The following is a 7277-nucleotide window of genomic DNA, read 5'->3' on the forward strand; positions in this document are numbered from 1 at the left end:
CAGTGGAATAATTAACTAATAAATTGATTGATTTAGGTAAGGATGGACCCTACTTAATCTTACTCTAACATTTGGATTAAATTCCTTATGATAATAAATAATTTTTACAGACATTACAAAGGTGTTTTAACTAATAAAGAGACCGTGTCTACTGATTGGTCCATTACTCCTAAAGGATGATGGGATTGGTTTATAAAACAAGTCTAGCCAAATTACTCTCCTTCTTATCTGCAAAATAAATCCAAAAACGATCAGAAAAATATCACCAGAGGAATTTCTAATTTAAGATTTTAATTATTTAATTATTTATTTATTGATTAATTGAATGATTGAGTACTCAATTTATATTAGTTTGTTTAGACAAACACTAATTCTACTGGCACACTAAGGAAGAGATACTAATTAAAACCACTCCGAACTGAATAAATAGAAACTTAATGTACTTCACAGATAAATCCAAGGAGACTATTAACCAATTGGATAAATAATTCATAGATGGGTCCTACCTAATTCACTCTAATAGTTTGACTTGTTTTAGGTCACAATATTCAATTTTAAACAAGTTTGACATGTTTCTATAGACTCTTTTACCAGGTGACACACTTCCTGCAATGCATTATGGGATTGTTTCTTAACATCACTTTTCTTAAAAATATCTCTGCATATGCTTCACCAAACTTAAAATTATAGGATATTTACCATCCTAAGAGGGAGTTCTCTTAATTAAGATCCTTTATAATATAAAATTCCAAACTCAGCAAAACCATGAGGTGAGTGTACACACAGACTACACCTGCCCCACAGATAATCAGCTCTTTAGACCAATCCATGGAGAAACCCAAGATGAGTCTGCTGTGTCAATACTAAAGCATGTCTTGCGGTGTAAGTGACACAGAGCATTGCTCAGAAGTTCCCTGAGTCGTGCGTGTATGGACACAGGAACTTTTTAGGAGCCTCCCATCATTCCCAGTGGAGGACTCTTGAGCTTTGAGGTTTGAGCTTCACGGCATGTGGCCTTCTCCAAAACCAACAGAAGGATGAAACCGATGTTCCAACCCCCGACTGGGCACTGAGCAGAGTGAGTATGACTCAGTTATTTATCCAACTCCACCTACTGAAGAGAACCAGAATTTAAAGGATGTCATCCCCAAGAGTCTCCACTAGGCTGAAATCAGAGCCAGAGGCCTCAAACACACCTTAATTTAAATCTAACCAATATCCTAACCTTAATCAATACCTTAACTCTAAACCTAACCAGCACTCACGCCAAACCTAACCAGTTAATTCTACGCCTAAACCTAACCAGTTAATTCTACGCCTAAACCTAACCAGTTAACCCATGCCTAAACCTAACCTTTTAATCCTTATATTAATCTTAACTCTAATCCAAACTCAAACCATTTTATCCTTAATATTACTCCTAATACTAACCAGTTGATCCTTAACAAACCGTGAATCCTTTTCTAAATTATCTTAGAATTAGATTATAATAAACTTAGCGCTTGGACACACCCTGGGCTTGATCATCTGGCGGGCCTTCCTCGAGAGGGTGTCTAGTGACAGATGGCCGAAACACCCGATGATCCTGAGGTCCACTACTGATGATGTGTTCCATAATGTAAAATTAGGAAATTAAAATAGTATCTATAGAAATAATAGTCCAACTAACTCACAAAATCAAAATAACCAATAATTCAAACAATGGAATGAGAATCAATAAACTGCGAAATATCAATACAGAAAACAAAAACAGAAAGCACTTACAATGAAAGATTTAAAATATCAACAAACTTAAACCAGTTGTTTTAAAGGAACAATATCCCAAAACAAAATAACGCTCATATTAAAAACCAACCTATATCAAAAGCCATTTTCAGGCAAAGGGGATAGGTGAGAATGGGAGTAGTCGGTGACGGCGGCCAGTGCATTGCCTTTGACTCCTAGTTCAAACTGCCCAGTCGCCGGACGAAGCAGGGGAGTCATCGAGATATTTTTTCTAACCCTAACTCCAGCCAGAGCCATCGGACGAACGGCTCTCTTTGAAAACCGATTTGCCTACCCTCCCAAAACGCTTGCTCTGCAGCCAAAGAATCAAGACAAGGACGTGAACTGATGGGCGACACAAAGGAGAAAAGAACCAGTCCAAGGACCCCAAATCCACAAAACAAAAACCTAGTCTAATCAACAACGACACTCTAAACCACAAGAAAAGCCGGAGCAAAGATCAGAACCAGCAGATTGTATTCACAGCAGGAGACAGAACAAACCCAGATCTGAGCTCTGCCCCTGAAACCTGAGAAAAGATGGAAAATCATCTTCTAGAATATCAGACACTATCCAGACTTACCTGAGGTCAACTCTTTAAAACTAATCCTGCGAAATCACAAAATACTCATAAATGATTATATTGAAAACTCTACAATTATATAAATAATATTACTATAAATATCCCAACTCATATATAAAGTATTTAATATATATAAAAATCCCTCTTCTTCCTCTCTTTCCTCACTTCTCAGTGAGGGAGTAAAGGGGAGACAGAGTCCACAGTCTGTCCGGGCGGAGGGTTTGACCCGTACAGGTCTCTCCCTGACTCTGTTTCCCCTCTATTATGTTATCACAGAAAATTAAGAATATATCAGTTTTATCAATATTTTGCAGCTAAATTTAATTAACAGATCATTTTCAGTGGAATAATTAACCAATAAATTGATTACTAGTAAGGATGGACCCTAATAATCTACTCAAACATTGATTAAATTCTTATGATAATAAATAATTTTACAGACATTACAAAGGTAAGGTTTAACTCAATAAAGAGACCGTGTCTACTGATTAAACTATTACTCAAAGGATGATGGGATTGGGTTTATAAAATGTCTAGTCAAATTACTCTCCTCTTTATCTGCAAAATCCAAAACGATCAGAAAAAATATCACCCAGAGGAATTTCTAATTTAAGATTTTTAATTATTTAATTATTTATTTATTGATTAATTGAATGATTGGATACTAATTTATACAGTTTGTCAGACAAACACTACCCTACTGGGCACACTAAGGAAGAGATACTAATTTAAAACCACTCCGAACTGAATAAATAGAAACTTAATGTACTTCTACAGATAAATCCAAGGAGACTATTAACCAATTGGATAAATAATTCATATAGATGGGTCCTACCTAATTCACTCTAATAGTTTGATTTGTTTTAGGTCACAATTATTCACTTAAACAAGTTTGACATGTTTCTATAGACTTCACCAGGTGACACTTCCTGCAATGCATTAGTGATTGTTTTTAACACTACTTTTTCTTAAAATATCTCTGCATATAAGCCACCCAAACTTAAAATTATAGGATATTTACCATCCTAAGAGGGAGTTCTCTTAATTAAGATCCTTTTATAATATAAAATTCCAAACTCAGCAAAAACCATGAGTAAGGAGTGTACACACAGACTACACCTGCCCACAGAGAATCAGCCTTTAGACCAATCCATGAGAAATCCAAGATGAGTCTGTTGTAACAATACTAAAGCATACCCTATGGTGTAGTGACACAGAGCATTGCTCAGAAGTTCCCTGGAGTCGTGGCGGTGTATGGGACACAGGAACTTTTAGGGAGCCCCATCATTCCCAGTGGAGGACTTTTTGAGCTTTGAGGTTTGAGCTCACGGCATGTGGCCTTTCTCCAAAACCACAGAAGGATGAAACCGATGTTCCAACTCCTGACTGGGCACTGAGCAGGAGTGAGTATGACTCCAGTTATTTATCCAACTCCAATTTTACTGAAGAGAACCAGAATTTAAAGGATGTCATCCCCAGAGTCTCCACTAGGGGCTGAAACTCAGAGCCAGAGGCCTCAACATGACCTTAATTCTAATCTTAACCATTATCCTAACCTTAATCAATACCTTAACTCAAACCTAACCAGTTAATTCTACGCCTAAACCTAACCAGTTAATTCTACGCCTAAACCTAACCAGTTAATTCTACGCCTAAACCTAACTCAGTTCCATGCCTAAACCTAACCTTAATCCTTTATATTAATCTTAATCCTAATCCAAACTCAAACCATTTATCCTCTTAATATTAATTCTAATACTAACCAGTTGATCCTTAACAAACCGTGAATCCTTTTCTAAATTATCTTAGAATTAGATTATAATAAAACTTAGTTGGACACACCCTGGGCTTGACTCACCTGGCGGGCCTTCGGGAGAGGGTGCCCAGTGATGACATGGTCAAACACCCGATGATCCTGAGGTCCACTACTGATGATGTGTTCCATAATGTAAAATTAGGAGCCTAAAATAGTATCTATAGAAATAATAGTCCAAATCCAACTCACAAAATCAAACAACCAATAATTCAAACAATGGAATGAGAATCACAACTGCGAAATATCACCACAGAAAACAAAACAGAAAGCACTTACAATGAAAGATTTAAAATATCAATAAAATCTCTAAACCAGTTGTTTTAAAGGAACAATATCTCAAAACAAAATAACGTTTCATATTAAAACCAACCTATATCAAAAGCCATTTCAGGCAAGTGGGATAGGTGAGAATGGAGAGTAGTCGATGACGTATGTAATGCAGGACATTGCCTTTGACTCCTAGTTCAAAATTGCCCAGTCGGCCGACGAAGCAGGGGGAGTCATCAGATATTTTTTTCTAACTCCTAACCCAGCCAGAGCCATCGGACGAACGGCTCTCTTGAAACCGATTTGCCTACCCTCCCAAAAACGCTTTCTTGCTCTCTGCAGCCAAAGAATCAAGACAAGGACGAACTGATGGGCGACACAAAGGAGACAAAAGAACCAGTCCAAGGACCCCAAATCCACAAAACAAAACCCAGTCTAACTAACAAACGACACTTTCTAAACCACAAGAAAAGCCGGGAGCAAAGATCAGAACCAGCAGATTGTATTCTACAGCAGGAGACAGAACAAACTCCAGATCTGAGCTCTGCCCCCCAAACCTGAGAAAAGATGGAAAATCATCTTCTAGAATATCAGACACTATCCAGACTTACCTGAGGTCAACCTTTAAAACTAATCCTAGAGGAAATCACAAAATAATTACAATGATTATATTGAAAACTCTTACAATTATATAAAATAAATATTACTATAAATATCCCAATCATATATAAAGTATTTAATATATATAAAAATCCTCTTCTTCTCCTTTCCTCACTTTCAGTGAGGGAGGGCGGGGGAGACAGATTCACAGCTCCAACCGGGCGGGGGAGGGTTTGACCTGCACAGGTCTCTCTCCCCCACTGTTTCCTCATTATGTTATCATCACAGAAAATTAAGAATATATCAGTTTTATCATTTTTACCAGCTAAATTTAATTAACAGATCATTTCAGTGGAATAATTAACCAATAAATTGATTATTTAGTAAGATGGACCCTACTTAATCTATCTAACATTTGATTAAATTCTATGATAATAAATAATTTACAGACATTACAAAAGGTGTTTTAACTTAATAAAGAGACCGTGTCTACTGATTGGTCCATTACTCCTAAAGGATGATGGGATTGGTTTATAAAACAAGTCTAGTCAAATTACTCTCCTCTTATCTGCAAAATAAATCCAAAAAAACGATCAGGAAAAATATCACCCAGAGGAATTTCTCTAATTTAAGATTTTTAATTATTTAATTATTTATTTATTGATTAATTGGAATGATTGAGTACTACTTATATTAGTTTGTCAGACAAACACTACCCCTACTGGCACACTAAGGAAGAGATACTAATTAAAAACCAATTCGAACTGAATAAATAGAAACTTAATGTACTTCACAGATAACCAAGGGAGACTATTAACCAATTGGATAAATAATTCATATAGATGGGTCCTACCTAATTCACTCTAATAGTTTGACTTGTTTTAGGTCACAATTATTCAATTTAAACAAGTTTGACAGATGTTTCTCATAGACTCTTTACCAGGTGACACTTCTCCTCTGCAATGCATTATGGGATTGTTTCTAACATCACTTTTCTTAAAATATCTCTGCATAAGCCACCTAAACTTAAAATTATAGGATATTTACGATCTCAAGAGGGAGTTCTCTTTAATTAAGATCTCTTATAATATAAAATTCCAAACTCAGCAAAACTATGAGTAAGGAGGCATGTACACAGACTAAGCACCTGCCCCACAGATAATCAGCTCTTTTTGAATTCAATCCATGGAGAAATTCAAGATGAGTTCGTTGTAACAATACTTCAAAGCATGTCTTGCGGTGTAAGTGACACAGAGCATTGCTCAGAAGTTCCTGAGTCATGTGTATGGGACACAGGAACTTTTAGGAGCCCTACTCATTCCCAGTGGAGGACTTTTGAGCTTTGAGGTTTGAGCTTCACGGCATGTGGCCTTTCTCCAAAACCAACAGAAGGATGAAACCGATGTTCCAACCCCGACTGGGCAAATTATAGAGTGAGCAGACTCCAGTTATTTATCCAACCTTAATTCACTACAAGAGAACCAGAATTAAAGGATGTCATCCCCAGAGTCTCCACTAGCTGAAACCTGTTTGCGCCCCAACATGACCTTAATCTAATCTTTTAACCATTATCCTAAACCTTAATCAATACCTTAACTCTAAACCTAACCAGTTAATTTACTAAACCTAACCAGTTAATTTACGCCAAACCTAACCAGTTACCCTACGCCTAAACCTAACCAGTTAACCCCATGCCTAAACCTAACCTTTTTAATCCTTTATATTAATCTTAACTCTAATCCAAACCCAAACCATTTTATCCTTAATATTAATTCTAATACCAACCAGTTGATCCTAACAAACCGTGAATCCTTTTCTAAATTATCTTAGAATTAGATTATAATAAAATTTAGTTGGACACACCCTGCTTGACTGTCCCCTGGCGGCCTTCTCGGAGAGGTGTCTAGTGATGATGGCCGAAACACCCGGCGCGATCCTTGAGGTCCACTACTGATGATAATTCCATAACAAAATTAGGAAATTAAAATAGTATCTATAGAAATAATAGTCCAACCACATTCGTCAAAATCAAACAACAATAATTCAACAATGGAATGAGAATCAATAAATCGCGAAATATCAATACAGAAAACAAAAACAGAAAGCACTTACAATGAAAGATTTAAAATATCAAATAAATTAAACTAGTTGTTTTAAAGGAACAATATCCCAAAACAAAATAACGTCATATTAAAAACCAACTTCATATCAAAAGCCATTTGTGCAAAGGGGGATAGGTGAGAATGG

The 7277-nt window shown here is 36.3% G+C and overlaps 1 protein-coding gene across 6 annotated transcripts in view; it reads left to right on the plus strand.

The window, feature by feature from the left end:
• LOC118120114 (abl interactor 2-like) overlaps positions 1-7277 on the plus strand; it is an 882953-nt gene that overhangs the window by 72754 nt on the left and 802922 nt on the right. The window lies entirely within an intron of this gene.

This window comes from Hippoglossus stenolepis, chromosome 13, assembly GCF_022539355.2.
Source record: "Hippoglossus stenolepis isolate QCI-W04-F060 chromosome 13, HSTE1.2, whole genome shotgun sequence".
NCBI classification, from domain to species: Eukaryota; Metazoa; Chordata; class Actinopteri; order Pleuronectiformes; family Pleuronectidae; genus Hippoglossus; species Hippoglossus stenolepis.